General features: G+C 44.9%; 1 pseudogene; it reads right to left on the bottom strand.

Moving 5' to 3' along the window:
* Nucleotides 1–1098: 1098 nt before the first annotated feature.
* On the bottom strand, nucleotides 1099–1681 carry LOC134484439 (large ribosomal subunit protein eL19-like; annotated as a pseudogene).
* Between the last annotated feature and the right edge of the window lie 17213 nt (nucleotides 1682–18894).

Raw genomic sequence — 18894 nt, 5'->3', positions numbered from 1 at the left:
TAGACATGTTTTCCTCTCTTTCAGTCAGTTATGGGGACAGAGTGTTCTGCTTTCTGGTGTGTAGTTTTTCCTCTCTACAGGTCTTCAGCTGTTCCTGTGGGCCTGTGTCTTGAGTTCACCAGGCAGCTTTCTTGTAGCAGAAAATTTGGTCTTACCTGTGGTCCTGAGGCTCAAGTTCGCTCGTGGGGTGCTGCCCAGGGGCTCTCTGCAGCGGCAGCAACCAGGAAGACCTGTGCCGCCCCTTCTGGGAGCTTCAGTGCACCAGGGTTCCAGATGGTCTTTGGCTTTTTCCTCTGGCGTCCGAGATGTGCGTGCAGGGAGCAGTCTCTTCTTGTTTCCCCGTCTTGTCTGCCTCTCTGAAGGTTTAGCTCTCCCTCCCACGGGATTTGGGTGCAGAGAACTGTTTATCCGGTCTGTTTCTTTCAGGTTCCGGAGGTGTCTCAGGCAGGTGTCCTGCCGCTCCTGGGCCCTCCCCCATGGGAGCCCAGAGGCCTTATACAGTTTCCTCTTGGGCCAGGGATGTGGGCAGGGGTGAGCAGTGTTGGTGTTCTATTCCGCTCTGCAGCCTCAGGAGTGCCCACCTGACCAGGCGGTTGGGTCTCTCTCTCACCAGGTCTGGGAGCAGAGAGCTGCTGCGGGCTGAGATCCGCGCGTGTGGGACTTCCGGTAAACACAGAACGTGCCCGGTCCTAGAGAAATTCTGCTTCCATGTGTCCCAAGCTCACCAGGCAGCTTTCTTGCAGCAGAAAATTTGGTCTTACCTGTGGTCCTGAGGCTCAGGTTCGCTCGTGGGGTGCTGCCCAGGGGCTCTCTGCAGTGGCAGCAACCAGGAAGACCTGTGCCGCCCCTTCCGGGAGCTTCAGTGCACCAGGGTTCCAGATGGTCTTTGGCTTTTTCCTCTGGCGTCCGAGATGTGTGTGCAGGGAGCAGTCTCTTCTGGTTTCCCAGGCTTGTCTGCCTCTCTGAAGGTTTAGCTCTCCCTCCCATGGGATTTGGGTGCAGAGAACTCACTCTTTTTTATTTTAAGGCTTGTTTTATTTTAATGACTGATCATGTGAGGCCACAGTGAGGTCACTATGCACAGATGTGAAGGAAGCTTTATTTCTTGGTCTCTTCCTCGTTGGACAGAGTCTTGATGATCTCCTCCTTCTTGGCCTGGAGGTGCTCCTCCCACGCGTTTCTGTGCTTCCCTGGTCTTAGACCTGCGAGCCTCAGCCTGGTCAGCCTGTAGCTTCTTTCGGGCCTCATCTGCCTTTGGTTTGAGGATCTGCTCCATAAGAATCCATTGGTTTTTGAATACATTCCTTTTGACCTTCAGGTACAGGCTGTGATACATATGGCGGTCCATCTTCTTAGATTCCCAGTATCTCCTGAGAAGCCGGTGCAGGATCCTTATCATTCTCATCCAGGTCACCATCTCAGGCACCCAAGTGTTGGCAGTTCCCTTTCTCTTCCCTATGACCATATGCCTGCCCTTCAAGGTGTGTTTCTGGCAGTGAGTCTGAGGATGGACAGTTAGAGGCTTCCAGATGATCAGGCCATCTTCAATCAGCTTCCTGATCAGCTGACAGGAGTTGGCATTGGCGATTTTATTGGTCTCATTGGGGTCCAACTGGACCTTCTTTTTACCTCAGTGGAGGACACTAGAGGCTAGATTCTTCTGTAGCCTGAGCATGCTCATGGCTGCAGACTCAGCAGCCAAGGTAACTCTTATAAAGGATACGGTTCCACTGCAGCTGGCTTACAGTCAGGGGTTCAGTCCATTGTCATCATGGCAGGAATCATGGGAGCATCCAGGCAGACTTGGTGCTCGAGGAGCCCAAAGTTCCTGATGCACAGACAGCAGAAAGGGATTGTCTGTAGCACTGAGCATAGATGGAGTATATACAAATCTCAAAGTCCAGCCACCACAGTGGCAAACTTCCTCCAACAAAGTCACACCTACTCCAACAAGGCCATACCTAATAAAACAAGGCCACACCCACTCCAACAAGATCACACCTACACCAACATGGCCATACCTCCCAATAGTATCACTCCTCATGGGTCAAGCTTTCAAACACATGTTTCTATTGTGGCCCACTGCTATTCGATCCACCAAACACATTAAAAGGTAATTTGGGCTTCCACATATGTGTGCATGCACATGTGTTAACTGGGTTACTAATTATTTCTCTCTCTCTCTCTCTCTCTCTCTCTCTCTCTCTCTCTCTCTCTGTCACACACATGCAGAGTCTCTCTTACACACACACACACACACACACACACACACACAAACACACATACACACACATACACACACTGAGCAAAAAAGTTAACTTCTGGAAGAGGGATGCCCAGACTGGATGGATAAAATCAGAAATAACAAATTGTGTTGGAACATGCTGTGAAGGAAGAGGGAGACCAGAGGGAGAGTTGTGAGTGTGGCTGTCTGCTTCTGCCAAAGTGTAAGGCCATAGAAACCCAATGTCACCTCCTCCAGGTTCTCAAAGCCACAGCTCTAGCTGAGGTATAGTTAGTCAGTGATGTCGGCTGTTTGTCTCTCTCTCTCTCTCTCTCTCTCTCTCTCTCTCTCTCTCTCTCTCTCTCTCTTTGTGTGTGTGTGTGTGTGTGTGTGTGTGTGTGTGTGTATGTGGTCACTTTTGGTGGTGAATATGACCACAACCCCATGTTCATCAGTTCGTGATCCCGAAAGTGCTTTGGGCCCATCTTAAGTCATCACAGCTCTCAGTGCCTGAGGTTAACTGACTTCCAGAAAGCATCTTACTTGGGCTGACTAATGTTTCATTACATCACAAGGACATTTTCTAGTGTAGATAAAATAAACACATATATGTTAGAATAGACAGAGACTTGAAAAATGGAAGTGGAGTAATATCACTACCGAGTTTGCATTAAAAAACATATTTATTAGAATTCTCCAGGATAGTTGCAATTTCCCATATAACCTACACATGATTGCCATATATTATCATCTTACATAATCATATGAAAAAAATTAGGAGAAATTAACCTTTGGGAAAAAAAAAGTACTTTTTTTTCCTTCCCAGCTCCCGCTCCCACAATGACAACTCTGAAACTGATTATTTATTAACAAATTCCTGAGCCACAAACTTTGGCTCATTCCCGGACTAAGTTATTTAACCCACTCAAACTATTCTGTGTCTTCTATATGGTTATTTACTGCTCTTTCATCCCCATTCTTAGCATCTTCCTCAACATCTCCTTTAGCATCTTCCGCAGCGTCCCTCCCTGGGTCTCCTTTTATACACTATTTCCCAGAATCCCCTCTTCCTGCCAGTGTCCCGCCTTCTATTTCCTGCCTCAGTTCATAGGTCATAGACTTTTTTATTGACAGGTGATGCTTAGAAGAGATTCTCTCTATACACCTCGGTGCATTAACATCAACTAAAGGACTCATTTTAAGTTCTCGTTTTTACTTTTGTTCATGGGTCTTTTTTGTGTTATGTCATGTGGCTGCCGAACCTGCAAAGGCCAGAAGAGGGAGTCAGATCTCCCAGAGCCAGAGTCAGTTGTGAGGATGCTAAGGGTTCTGAGTAGCTGAGCCATCTCTCCAGCCCCTAAACGACACAATTTTGTCACAGCAAGGGGAAAACTGGACACTACTACTCCTATGCCTTTTCACACTATAGACTCCAATCCACACTGTATTTAGAAGCTAAGTGTCCTGTAAATGTACTAAAGTTTTTTGATTCCCACTTCGGGGGGTACCTATCCTTGCGATTCCCCTAGACTTTGAAGGTTGTCAAGGTATGAATGGCCCGTTTTCCAGACTCTTTTCTTATGATCCACCTGTCTGGTCTACTGAGCCTCCGTACCCTCGATCCTGTAGGTCCTCGATCTCTGATGACCCCCTCACCCTTGTGGATTCATGCTTTCGAACACTGATTTCCAATTTTTCTTGTGCAGCCGTAGGGAGGTTTGGCACCAACTGATTTCGTTCAGCCTGTGCTATTTAACAGATAAAGGTCCGCTGAAATTTAAAATATTCATTTGAATAATTTAATTTTATATAGATAGTATTATGATCTGGTGTGGAATTCAAATATTTCGCCACCAAGGAACTGAATTTAGGACGTTGTGTAACCTTTTAAAAACCATTCTCTGGTTTTAAAATTGGTGTGTGTGTGTGTGTGTGTGTGTGTGTGTGTGTGTGTGTGTGTGTTCATGTGTTTCACAGTGTCTAGGTTCCCATCTACAAAATCTGCACAGATAAATCCCAGAATAGACGGGTGGAGACTCTGGAAGCTCCTCTCCCCTAATTGAGGAACTACTGGGAACTGATGACTACAGGGCAGAGGGCCCAGTTTTCTTCATGGATTTGGCCCTTGATGGTTGTCCATGCTCCCCTGGATGTCTGTACTCACCCCACACATCTAGTCAGCACTAAATGGACTCAGCAGTTTCTATTAAAATGCAGATGGAATTAGGAGGGCAGAAAGGGGAGGGATTTTAGGGGAGGGGATGGGGATGGATTTGCTCAAACACATTATGTGAATGTACCAAGTTCTTAAGGAAAAAAATTAAAACAAAGTAAATAAATAAGTAAATAAATCTGCTCATGTGTGCACATGTGCATGGGTTTATGAGTGTGTGTGTGTGTGGGGGGGTGTTGCAGCACCCTGCTACAAGAGGATACCATGCAGTATCTTTCTCTATGTCTCTCTGCCATTTTCTTTTGATGCACTGTGGTGATTTGAACATGCTTGGCCCATGGTAAGTGCCACTAGTAGGAGGTGTGGGCTTGTTGGAGAAAGTGTGTCCCTGTGTAGGCCGGCTCTGAGGGCTCCTAGTGTTCAAGCTCTGCCCAATGAGGAAGATGGATGCTCTTCCTGGCTGCCTGTGGCTGCAAGTCTCTTTCTGGGCTGCCTTCAGATTTAGATATAGAACACTCTACAGCACCATGTCTACCTGGACTCTGCCGTGCTTCCCACCATGATAATAACGAACTGAACCTCTGAAACTGTAAGCCAGCCCCAATTAAATGTTTCCTTTATTAAGAGTTGCCTTGGTCATGGTGTCTCCTCACAGCAATGGAACCCTAACTAAGACAGGTGGTGTCTTTGCCTGATCCCAAACTCTCATATTTTCATCCGGGCTGAAAGCCAGCAGACCTTAGTGATTCTGTTCCCCCTTCCTGTCCCTGGGGTTGCAGGTTTCCCCTGCCTGTTTCATGATGACTGGGATCTGAGTTCGGGTCTGATTAAGCAGCAAGCGGTTTCACCCACCCATCCTCTTCAGACCCATCCTGTGGTTTTTAGGGCTTACCAGATGATTACAGTCAACATGCAAACACAAATTAGAGATGGCAAGTGCATCTTGACTTTTCCTTGTTTCAGTATATTTGAGTTGTTTCAGTGTCTTGACTTCACCTTGTTTCGGTATATTTGAGTTGTTTCAGTGTCTTGATTTCACATGGTTTCTGTATATTTGAATTGTTTCAGTGTATTTGAATGATACCTGAGGATTGGGAGACTTAGCCCGAGATGGGAAGGAGAAAGTGAGGATGCAAAGATCTATCGGATCCCTGCCACTTGCCCTTGCATTCAACATTTCATATTTAAAAACACACCACCACTAATGACAATTATCAACAACAAGGCCTGCATACAACACACTGGCAGAGAAGACACTAAAGGGCATTACATACTTGTAACCTCACTTTCTCCACTAAAGCCTCATGTACTGAGCCGATGGATTTTGTTGTAAAACCCTGATGATTAATCCCTAGATGGGAGCCCCCTAACACCGAGATGAATGACACCATGGTTGATGGGATAGGCAGAGCTTGCGATTTTCTTTCCTTGTAAAATCAACCCAGTAGGGAACTAATAACGACAGCTCCCATATGTAAATAAAACAGCCTTTCACACTGACGATTGGAATTGTTACTATATATCCCAGTTCTTTGCATTTTATTTTCATTCGTGTGTTGTTTTCAGCGCCATGCTTGCTACATAGAAAACTGTGCATTTTCTATGCTATGTATCTTTTGGGGGTGCACTCTGTAAGCAAAAGACTAAATCAATCCACATCAAAGGGTTCCTCCCTGTCCTGTTTACAGAACTGAAATTAAACTGTTTTCACAAAACATTTCGCACTTGCCTGGCTCATTGTCGTTAGGGCTAGAGTGTGAATTTCCCCACGGTCTCAGCTGTGGGACCACTTTGTCTCAAGCTGATGGCACTGTCTAGGAAGGTGGAGGAATCTTTCAGACTGTGCCCTAGCAGAAGTAGGTCACTGGGGCAGGAAGGAGGGAGCTGGCTGGTTCGGACCGAACTCTTGGCTGCCTGATCCACCCAAATATAAGCAGGGCTCATGCAGGCTCTCAGTGACACAGATCAATACACTGTGGCCATGTGGTCATTGCCACGACAGTCTGAACCCAATGACTGTGACTGTGTGCCCTAAACAAACCTCTATTCCTTCATATTGATTGTATCATGAATTTTAATACGTTGACATAAAAATAATGTAAGTGTGCACCTGCATGTGTGAGTGTGTATGTGTGTTTGTTTGTGTGTTTGAGAGAGAGAGAGAGAGAGACAGAGAGACAAGAGATAGAAAGAGACCGAAAGAGGGAGAAAATGCATTACATTAAGTACATATAATTTGCTCCTTGAATCATAAGGCAGTCAATTGGTTTGATTTATGTTCAATATTTGAATTCTTTAGACACATACAGCCTTATATTATGTAGCTAAAGCGAATAGTCTAAATTTTCTATTAAATAATAAATTGTCTTTGTCCTTGAGAATTTCATACATGTATACAATGAAACATGGCCATAAACTCTTCCATTTCACCCTCTGCTCTGCCCAATTCCCTGCTAATAACCATCCCTCAAAATTCATATCCTCTTTCCCAACCTATAACCACTAAGCCCAATTAGCATTGGTGATGTACTTATGGGTGTGTGACCACCTACAGGCATGTGGGAATTCTACCAGTGACCAAACCCTCAGAGAAGAATGATTCTTTTACCCCAGCAGCCCTCAGCACCCAAAAACCTCCTCAGTAAGGGATTCTGTCTAGCTGGTGGTCCTTTATAGACCTATGCAGGTGACCACAGCTGCTGTGAGCTCACAATTGCAGCAGCCACGTCCTGTCCTGAAGGCAGCAAACCACAGCCCTTCTTCCCACCCTCTGGGTCTTACGCTCTTCCCACCTTCTTGTCCAAGATGCTTCCCAAGTCCCAGGAGTTTAAAGAGACTGAGTGCTCATCCATAAATGGGGCATCTTTATTGCTTCCCACGCTAAACTGCTCTCTAAAGAAACTTTATTTTAGGGCTGGAGAGATGGCTCAGGGGTTAAGAGCACTGACTGCTCTTCCAAAGGGCCTGAGTTCAATTCCCAGCAACCACATGGTGGCTCACAGCCTTTTGTAATGGGATCTGATGCCCTCTTTTGGTGTGTCTGAAGACAGTGACAGTGTTCTCACATACATGGATTAAATAAATAAAGCTTTAAAAAAAAAGAATCTTTATTTTAAATTTTTACTGGAACCAGAAACTTTTTTTCTTTTTGTTAACCTTTATAACATTTTCACACACACACACACACACACACACACACACACACACACACACAAACACACACACACAAACACAAACACACACTCACAAACACACACACACAGAGATAGATAGAGAGAGTGAGAGAGAGAGAGAGAGAGAGATCTAAAGGACTAAAATATACTCCTAAGTCAAAGATAAAGGACAGACACTTGTCAACAGGATGGTGCAGAGTTAAGGGTGGAATGACCGTGGAGCCTCCAGAAGGCAGGAACCAGAGACAGTGGCTCTCCCAGGGAGGGTGTCTCCTGTTTTTCGATGCCTGCATGACCAGGATTGGTGAACTGCAGACTAGCCGTGTGGGTGTCAGCCTGCAAAGTGCACTTTTTATGGAGACTGAGGTGGGCTGCCCAGGCTGTCTTGGTGCCCTCTCACGTCTAGGATTCCTAGGAGAGTAGGAAATGTTTCACCAGGTTCAGTGGTATTATACAACCTGCAGTCATGGGTCACTTTCTCTGCTGTTAGCTGTCTGTGGTGTTTGGCTCCAAAATTCTTCAATAGCCTTGAAAGAGTTCCTGTTTACCTCATTCTAGGCTGATCTGTCTTTGTTTTCCATAAAGGTTCCGTTAGATAGATAGTGATCTGCTCCCAGGAGTGAACCAATGTCTTGAGCTTCTGAATCTTCCGAATGGAGTCCTTGGCTGAGGTTTGTTAGAATGTCAACCTCCTCCCAACAGATATCTGTGCCTGGAAATGTATCCTTTATGTAGGTCTATTCTTCTGGTGTGTGTGTGTGTGTGTGTGTGTGTGTGTGTGTGTGTGTGTGCATGATGGTATCACAGAAAAGGCTGTCGAATCTGCCATTTATTTTTTTACTGTGTGGTGCTTTCCTATTTAAAATTGTTCTTAAGTTTCATAAGAGTTTCCGTACAAGCTTCATTTTTAGGGAGAGGATCTTCCAAATGCGTCTTCCTCTGGTCTCAAGAGATGAGAGTGAGTCATTAGCATGGAGGGCTGAATGAGAGCTGCTGGTTGGGTCGCAGGGATGCTGTGGGCCCTATCTTTGTAAGATCGGCCCTGTGCGCCAGCCAGAGCCTCTGTGTTCTTTGAGCCCCTCCTTTGGAGGTGAAGTATGCATTGTTTGTACTGTTTGCCTAGCACTGAGCCTCTTTTGGAATTATTTTCCCTGCCGCCCTAGACAGAGTGAATTGTGAAGTCCTTCCACATGGAAAACCGCTGGCCACATTGAACAGGGGAGAAGGGAGATCCACAGTAAAATACAAATGAAGAAAGCAGGAGTGACAGCCATTATGCGATAATCCTACAGCTAAGGGGGTGCAGAAACATGCAGGTGGCTGCAGAACTTGCAAAATTTGGTTGGCACTCATTCCTCCACAAAGCTCACCTAATTTAGCACCAAATATTCGGGTCCTTTGATGGGTGTCTTTCTGTAAATCCTCAATTGGGCTGTGTGTGTCTTCGTGTATATCTCTGCATGTGTGTGTCTGTGTATGTCTCTGTGTCTGTTTCTCTTTCTGTGACTCTACCCCTCCCCCTGCTCCTCCCCCTCCCCCCCCTCTCTCTCTCTCTCTGTGTAGGTTCAGAGAGTGTCCACAGGGACAAGTGGCACTTTTGCTACCATTATTTGGCAATTATGCTGTGATAAACTCTAAAAACGAGGACGGTCCTCCGGGCCATGCCCTGTTGCTGGCCTTTCCCTTACAAGTCTTCTGAATTCTCCTTTCTTGGTTTTACAGATTCCCTCTAGTTCGTTTTACCACACCCCACCTCCAGGCTTTTCCTAGTTTGCTGTCATATAGTGGGCACCTCCGACGTTTCAAACTCACTTCTTTTGGGGCGTTCTTCAGCCTGAGAAACCACATAATCTGGAAGCTTGTGCTAAAACTGGACACTTAAAAGTTACTAGTTATTAGAAATTGTGTTTAAATTTAAAAATCATTTCCTCATTTGTTTGGGCTCACCCGACACGTGTAGGCAGTGCTTACTAATTGATCCTGGCGCCGTCCACTTCCGACCTCACACAGACCCTGACAAAGATTACTTCCGGTGCTGTGTGACTTATTTCTTTGGCTTCCAATGAAGGTGCAGACTTGAGCCATTTCCGGTGTCAGCAGTGAAATGACGTAGTTCCGGTTTCTCACAGGCTTCCGGTTTCTCACAGGCTTCCTGCATCTAGGTTGAGTCCTTGACATGGGACATCCGGGACACACCACAGCGTTCCGTCAGGCTGAGCAAGAGGGATCTCTGGTTTGGATTGTTGTCTCTGCCCAGAGCACATGGATTGAATTCGCAGACCCCATGAATCTATAGTGGCTTCTGTGAACTCTGTGTGTTATTATCTTTTCAAATCCTCTTAGCTCTTGGCCGAGTCGCTGACAGCTGCCTCGCTCTGTGAACTGGCTGCCGTCGTTCTATTACAGCGATTTGATCGATGTGTCGCCTTCATTTGTTAGCTCTCGTAGCTCCATTTTCTGAGAAAGTCTACTTCCCTCTGTGCGCAGGCCTCAGGTGTTGGACGCTACCTCTTAGGAGGTCTCGGGCCCTTCCTTTGAGGCTCTGCATCCCTGCAGACAGGGAGCTAAAGTCTTTGAAACAAAATCCAGTAACTCCACGGCGGCTTTTTCATGTCTTTTGAGAAATCCGAGGACAAGTCTTTCCACTGGCAGCTATTCACACACGTTAAACTCTCTCTTTTTTTTTTTTTGGTTCTTTTTTTCGGAGCTGGGGACCGAACCCAGGGCTTTCCGCTTCCTAGACAAGCGCTCTAACCACTGAGCTAAATCCCCAGCCCCACACGTTACACTCTTAAGTCGAGATAACCAACCTGCGTTTTCATCCTAATATCAACAAACACATGAGTTACCAGTAGATTTATTGAAAGAATCAAGTATGAGTTTGGACACTCCTTTGTCTCTCTCTCTCTCTGGAACACAATTTTTCCCCTTTGAAAGCTAAAATTTCTAATTTTATTCAAGTCCATTAACAATCCACATTATTCTTATTTTTTGATGGGAATGACTTTAGTTATCTACAGACTGACCTGCTCCACCCCCTCTTTCCATGACTAAAAGGAACGCTATTTTAAAAACAGTTCTGCCTAATGGAAATCTAGTTTTTTTTTCTTGTCAAATATTATTTCTTGACTTCAGGATTATTTTTTTTTTAATACCAATAAGGCACCAACTGTTCTCAAGATTTATCCCCCGCCCCCATATTACTTTATTTTTTGGTAAACATGGGGTGAGCCCCCTCTATGCTCATTATCAAATGCTTCTGATTCGATTTGTGGACAAAAGCAACCTACCGTTTGTCTTTTTCTAGTCGTGTTCGTTTTCAGGGAAAGAGAAATACCAAAGCCTGCCTGAGAATTAGGATTTTTCAAAAGTCTCATCTCAGTGTGGATTCCAATTTCCAAAGTTGACATTCATTAAGGGGAACGGATATGGACTTCCCATCATGGTTCGGATGTGTATTTTTATTTCTTGTTATATTTAATTTCCCTTTGTGACTTGAGATGTAAGCTACCCAAAGACAAAAAGAGCTATCTGACCAAGTTCCCATCTTCCCTTCTCTGTAAGCTGAGATTTCTAAGGCTGAAGAGGAGAATAAAGCAAAATTAAGCGAGTCTGCAGATGTTGTCAACGTACTTCCTAGAAGAAGAAACAGAGAGAGACATGTTCCATGAACACGTGTATCAGATGGACCAATGAAACTGCAGGGGCCCTGGCTAGATCTAAAATCCCTGTAAATGGTGCGTGTGCGTGTGTGTGTGTGTGTGTGTGTGTGTGTGTGTGTGTGTGTGTAAACCTATATATATATATATGTATGTATGTATATATATATATATGTATGTATGTATGTATGTATGTATTTATGTATGTATGTCTTAGGGTTCTACTGCTATGAAAAGAAACCATGACCAATGCAAGTCTTACAAGGACAATTAGTTGGGGCTGGTATGTAGGTTCATACGTTCAGTCTATTATCATCAAGGCAGGAGCACGACAGCATCTAGGCAGGCATGTGCAGGAGGAGCTGACCCTTCTACATCTTCCTCTGAAGGCTGCTAGAAGACTGGCTTCCAGGCAGCTAGGGTGAGGGTCTTAAAGCCCACACCCACAGTGACACACCTACTCCAACAAGGCCACACCCACTCCAACAAGGCCACACCCCCTAGCAGTGCACTCCTATTTGTCACTATTTGACTTCAAACTTGAAACTCATTCATAAAACTGTTCAGTGGACAACAGGTAACTTTAATGAAATGAATACAGAAGTATTAGAAAAATCCACAGGAAGATGTGTGCCTTAGTTACTGTTCCATTGCTGTGAATAGACACTGTGACCAAATCAATTTATGACAGGAAACATTTAATTGTGGTCTTACACTTTCAGAGGGTGAGTCCATGGACCATCGTAGTAGACACCATGACAGCAGGCTGGCAGGCAGGCAGGCATGGCTGGAGTAGTTCCTGAGAGCTCACATCCTGCTCCCCAGATGAGAGAGAGAGAGAGAGAGAGAGAGAGAGAGAGAGAGAGAGAGAGAGAGAGAGAGAGAGGGAGAGAGGAAGAGGGAGAGAGGGAGAGGGAGGGAGAGGGAGAGAGAGAGGGAGAGAGAGAGGGAGAGGGAGAGGAAGGGAGGGAGAGGAGAGAGGGAGAGGAGAGAGGAGAGAGAGAGGGAGAGGGAGAGGAAGGGAGGGAGAGGGAGAGAGGAGAGAGAGGGAGAGGGAGGGAGGTAGGGAGGGAGGGAGGGAAGGAGGGAGGGATGGAGGGAGGGAGACAGAGAGAAGCCTGGTGGGCTTTGAAATCTCAGGGCCCCCACCTCCCATTGACACATCTCTTTTAACAAAAACACAACTCCCAATCCTTTCTAAACAATCCACAAACAGGAAACCAAACACATTCAAGTATTTGAACCTCTGAGGGTCACACTTATTCAAAATCCTAAAGTATGTTTTTTTTCTTTTAAAAGAAATCAGGTAATGAATGTCCATTGCATTTGGTAGTATATTTTATCATTACATTTCATTTCTCAGAGGTTAGGGTTATTTGCATAACAAGTTTCCAATCAAGCCATCACTCTCCCATAAGCCAAAGGCATCATACCCCCCCTTTCTACTTGATTATCCACATAGGGGTTATGGAAACATATCCCTTCATCCTGATTTAGTTCAAAGCATGGGGAGCTATTGATGTGCAATTAATTGCTATTCATAATGGGATAAAACAGAAGCCAATATGATTGCGTCTATTGTTGCTGGGAGCTGAAGATTTCCCTTGCATTTAATAAAACGTGATAAATATGATTTTAACTCAAGCCTACAAACCCCAACAAAGACTTTAGTTTATATTTGTTTCAGAATTTCCAGATCATTCTCTGTGATACACAGGAACCTAGAGGAGGAGAATTGTGTGAAGTCACTGACACACACTCAACAAAGGATTTGTTTGCACAATAAGGAGATATATCATGTCCTCTGAGAGTTGGCCCCAGGATTCCCAATGATCTAAAAGTCCTCAGGTTCCTTGGATAAAACGACACTGCATTTGCATATAACCTCTGCAAGCCTCTCGTATACTCTAGTCATATTTATATGTGTGTGTGTGTGTGTGTGTGCGCGCATGTGTGTGTGCATAGAGATATGTAAGTGCAGAGGCTGGGGGAGGGTAAAGCGTGTCCTGCTCCTTCACTACCTACTTTATTCCCTTGTGACAGGGTCCCCTGCTGAACCTGAAGTGAGGCTCACTGTCAGGAAGCCCCGGTCATCCTCCTGTTCCCATACCAAGCACTGGTGTTTGCATGTGTGACCACACAGTTGGCTTTACTCCTCTGCCGTCTCCCCGACCCTCCTACACTTTAAATAATCTCTGAATTAATTTTGTACTTAATGAAATGAAATCATGAGGGGCTGTTATTTAGGAGATGACCAGAAAAATGGTTTGTATGTGTTCAGTACAGATATGGTATTTATAAACCACTTTTATTAGTTCCTTGAGAACTTGGTACAATATATATTGATAGACTTTACTTCTCACGTCTCTTCCTAACTCCTCCCAGATCCATCCCCACCTAATCCCTTCTCCCAACTTCAAGCTCTCTTTCTGCCCTCTGTAACAACCCACTCAAGTCATTTATGCTGCCCATAAATTCATGGGCCTTGGGCAAGACCCTGGAGCCTCGCCAGCTTATCACCAGCTATAAAACTGACTCTCCCTTTCCCATCAGCTAGGGCTGAGGGATAGTGGTCCTGTCGTGTACAGAAGACACTGCTTTGTTCTGGTTCTCGCTGACCTCTGTATCTTATATTTCCACTCCCTCTTCTTTGAGGGTTCCTAAGACTCAACTCCTTCCTTTTTTGCCTCTCTCTGTGAGTCTGTGTATATGCGTGTGTGTCTATATTATAGATGTCCCATTTTACATTCATGCAAACACATGGGGGGGGCGTCTTTACAATTGACTGCTGACGGTATCTCACCCCAGACAAAATGCTGCAATGCAGACATGGTGTAGCTCAGTACCAGAAAGAAATAGGTGATGTTGAGAAATCTACCCAGCTGTTTCTAGTGTGAGGTGAAGGTTAGACCTCTGACACAACCTTCTGGCCCTACCCTATGGGTTTAAGATACACATTGTCCCAGTACAATGTTCAAAGGTGGACTATGAAAGGCGATTGGACCCTGTGGGCTGTAATCAATGAGTTCATCTGTTGATGGATGTGTATGAAGGTGGCGGGAAACTAGGAGATAGGAAATTAAGGGACTTGGTCATTTGGGACATGTCTTGGAGGGTGTGTTTTTGTCCTTGTTCTCTTCCTGTGTTGGTGCTTCTTGGATGACAGTGAGGTTAGCAGTTGACCTCTATCGTGCCCCTTTCATGGTCATGTGACCATGGACCGAAACCTATGAAACCATGAACCAAAATAAGTTTGTTTACTATGTGAGTTGCTAGGCAACTTGTAAGAGTGATGAATGGATTAACATGAAAGTGGCCAAAAGTGATGCTGACCATACCAGGTCAGGACCAGATTTGATGTAGGAGGACCCATGACTTAACCCTTTAAACTCTTTGTCTGGAGGTTGCATGCTAAGAGAAGACCCAATGTGTCCCAAGTGGTTTTATACAGAAGATTCTGCCAATGTATCTGTCGTCTTAGAAAATCAAGAACCTCCTGCTTCCCGCTCTGGTCCTTCTCCTGACTTCACTTCTGTGTTTTTAATAGACTTCGATATCGTGTGAACTAGTGGGAAATGAGTATTAAAAAAGGGAAGGAGCTATAAATTTTTCTTTAAATCATTAAATTACATACTTAAAATAAATGGATTTTTTAAGTATGTAAATTATACTTCAATAAAGCTGCAGAAAAGGCTTGGCCAACTGTGATGCTTGTCGTGTGATTTGCTATTTGTCATAGTTCCTGTGACTTTGATCTTAATAGTAGTGTGTTTTATTACAGACGACTCAGACACCAGAGTAACAAGGCAGGGAGAATACTCCGTTCTGTCAAGGAAAATAAATCAAGTCAAATTAATTGGATTTCTTAATGAGGATTTTCCTGGTAACAGCTGAGTTGGCTGGAAGTTGGACAGATATTGGCTGAGAGCGAAAATGGAGAGAGCACAATGTTTACGGGGATAACTGAAGGTTGTGCTCACGAAAGGGTCTGAGTCTCACGGAGTGCAATTGCAGAAGCTCCAGCGGCTGATGGAGCTGAGTCCTAGGACCCTTGCAAGATGGCCATTATACATTTTGTGATGTCACGGCCGAGTGTGAGATAAGGCTAGATGAAGTGGAAAAATTTTGGTTTCTTTGGAAACTCACTTGTGTCACAGGATGTTTTTCTGGAAGCCATGTTAGGAGAGGATGTTTTGCTGAAGCAGACACATGAGAAGGCATGTGGTATTTAGATGGAGCACACGCTTGAAGGGGGACAGGATGTTTACAGAGAACATAAATGTAATCGCACAGAGAGGGAGAGGACATTTTTACATTGCTACACCTTGCAAGGCTTCGATGGTCTTTGCTGGTCTTCGTTCCGTAATGAGAAATGGACAAAAGAACCTGTGCTATACGGGCCGCTTCTCGCTGCTTCTGCTGCTTCTTGTTGGTTGGTTAGAGCCTTGTGGTCTCTGCCAGGTCAAGGCACTGCTACTGATTGATATTTTGTGTTTGTTATTGGACCGTACTGCACAATGAAGATTGGAGTTACCCCAAAGAATTACTTCTAAATAGGTCCAAAACTCTCTCACTTTTCCTATCAACTTTCTCTCTCTGCTACCTCCGGTTGGTGGGCTAGAAGAATGGTTGAAGTGTTTAAGAATCCTAAGTTAAGTAGGTTTTGAAAAAATATAAGCCTACAGATAGATTCTTGGGTTTTGAGAAAGGGCTATGTCTCCTGCTGAGGGGAGATGATGTTTAGGTGGTGACTTTTTGGTTCTGTGGTCTACTGTGACCCATGAAATGGCCAGTGACTGACAGTCTCCCAGTAAGTGTAGCACACACTAAAATGCTTTTGCTTGGTGTTGGGAGCTGTAGAATGTATTCATTTCTTGTCACATATCCTCGAGTATTCATGTTGGTGACAGTAGTTACTCTTCAGTTCTGCCATACAGAGAAGTGGGTCTGTACACTGAGAGAAGAGAGTGGCTGGTGGTGAGTATGTAACATGGAGTAAGAGATTCGTTACGGTGCGGGGTCTCTCGCTCTTTTTTTCCCCCCAATTTGACAATCTGGAGTCAACTGAGAAGAGAGAACAATTCAAGAACTGCCTCCATTAGATTAGTCTTTGGGCAAGACTATGGAACATATTCTTGATTAATGATTATTGTGGGAGGGCCCACCATTGTGGGCAATTTCATCAGTAGTTATGTGTAAAAAGAATAGCCTTTTAGGCTGTAAGAAATAGTAATGGAGCAAGCCATGGGGAGTGTGGCGGTTTGAACAAGAAAGGCTCCAACATACATATATTTGAATATTTAGTTAACAGGGAGTGACAGTATTTTAAAGGATTAGAAGGATTAAGAGGAGAAATCTTAAAGGATTTTAAAGGATTAGAAGGATTAAGAGGGGGAAGTGGGTGTGTCGACAAGAGTGGGGTTTGAGTTTTCAAGAGCCCCATGCTTTCCAGAGTCTCGCTCTCTCTTTCTCTCTCTCTCTCTGTCTCTCTCTGTCTCTCTCTCTGTTTCTCTCTCTCTGTGTCTCTGTCTCTTTCTCTCTCCCTCCCTGCCTCCCTCCCTCTCTCTCTCTTTCTCTGCCTCTCTCTCTGTCTCTGTCTCTCTCTGTCTCTGTCTCTCTCTCTGCCACTCTCTCTGTCTCTCTCTCTTTCTCTGTCTCTGTCTCTCTCTCTGTCTCTGTCTCTCTCTCTGTCTCTCTGTCTCTGTCTGTCTCTCTCTCACTCTGTCTCGGTCTCTGTCTCTGTCTCTCTCTGCTTACAGAACAGTAGCTCTCTATTGCTCCCGTGTTATGCTCCCTGCCATGATGATGGACCAGACGTCTGAAACTGTAAGGGATCCTCCAATTACATGCTTTCATTATAGTAGATCCTTGACCATGATGTCTCTTCACAGCATCAGAACAATGACTGAGACAAGGAGCAAGCCAACAAGCAGAGCTCCTTGTTACCGCTTCAAGCTCCTGTTCTGGTTTCCCTCAGTGATATTCTGTGACCTGTAAGGCAAATAACCCTTTCCTCCCCAAGTTAGTTTTGATCATGTCATTCATCACGGAGAGAAGGAAGCAAACTAGAACGTCACAGGTCAGTACATGAGCAGTACATTACCTTTAAATTTAAACAAAGTGTCTATACGTCTCTATTTGTGGTTATGAGGTAAGAGTCTGTGGCTCTACTAGACACACTGTTTCTATAAGAAATTGTCTTACTTAGGGTTCCTATTGTTGTAAGGAAACACGGTGACCAAAGAGCAAGTTAGGGAGGAAAAGGTTTCTTCAGCTTACACTTCTACATTGCTGCTCATCACCAAAGGAAGTTGGGACAGGAACTCAAACAGGACAGGTTCCTGGAGGCAGGAACTGAGGCAGAGGCTATGGAGGGGCACTGCTTACTGTCTTGCTCCTCATGTCTTGCTGAGCTTGCTTTCTTATAGAACCCAGGACCACCAGCCTAGGAATGGTGCCACTCACAGTGGGCCGGGCCCTCCCCACCAATCACTAAGAAAATGCCCTCCAGCTGGATCTTATGGACGCATGTTCTCAACTGAGGCGCCCTCTTCTCTGATGACTCTAGCTTGTGTCCAGTTGGCATAAAATCAGGTCGGTGGTTAGAATGTGGTTGTTCCATGGGAAGTGTGGCACAAGTAGGAGGTGTGCCTTGGGGGAGTAGGTGTGGCCTTGTTAGAGGCAGCATATCACTGTGGGGAGATATGCTTCTTCTCCAACACCATGTCTGCCTAGACGCTTCCATGATTCCTGCCTTGATGAAAATAGACTGAACTTCTGAACCTGTAAGCCAGCCCTACTTAAATGTTGTTCCTTATAAGTTGCCTTGGTCATGATGTCTTTTTGCAGAAATGAAAACATCAGACAAACAGCCAGTATAAAAACCCCCAAATAACAGAATTTATCAACTATAGAAAGTATTTTCAAGTCCAGCAGTGAGAAACTTATTCTTGAGAAAAGAAACAGCAATGAATGTGTCCATGAGAAGGTTCCCTCCAAAGACATTCTTGGAGTGTAGATGTGGCTCAGAGAGACCCCATGGAGTGCACAGGGGCTTCAAAGGAGTAGAGAGCTACATGGTCAGGAACCGCAAAGCATTTTGAAGTAATGGCAAATGGCATAGGATAGAGCTCAATGCAGCACCTCTGAATTGGAGTCACCGTCAAGAGTTTTCTGAGGAGAAGTTTACATGTGAGTCATAGACGGGAAATTCCTGGGGCTAGATACGGTAACAGGGACCACAGGTGTGGAGGAGCCATCCAGGTGAAGGAGAGTGAGGCAAGACAAACCATTTCAGGAGCTCTTTGTGTTCATCTAGGGGCATAGAGACCTCAAAAAATATTAAAGGATGCAAGAGCGACAAACAGTGCTCAGGGAAACTAAGCACAGGATCGCGTGACACCTGACAGAAGCTCACGGCATCCTCATCTTCCCATTAAAATTACTTTTTATTGATCATACAAAATAATGGGCTTCATGATACTTTCAGGAATCGATAGATTTAAACTGAGTTTGGCAATCACTACTCTTGAGTTATCCTCGACAAAATGTCCTCTGGGGAAGCCTCCACCTCACATCCACCTTCTGTAGTGATGTCTTGGCTGTACTTTAAGGAACAAAAGAGACCAATATGGATGTGGCCCAAGTTCAACTCATTCTAGACCC

The sequence above is a fragment of the Rattus norvegicus genome, chromosome Y (genome assembly GCF_021556685.1).
Source record: "Rattus norvegicus strain SHRSP/BbbUtx chromosome Y, alternate assembly SHRSP_T2T, whole genome shotgun sequence".
Taxonomy (NCBI): Eukaryota; Metazoa; Chordata; class Mammalia; order Rodentia; family Muridae; genus Rattus; species Rattus norvegicus.
Note: the sequence above shows the minus strand (reverse complement) of the source record. Positions and strands in the feature narration are given on the sequence as shown.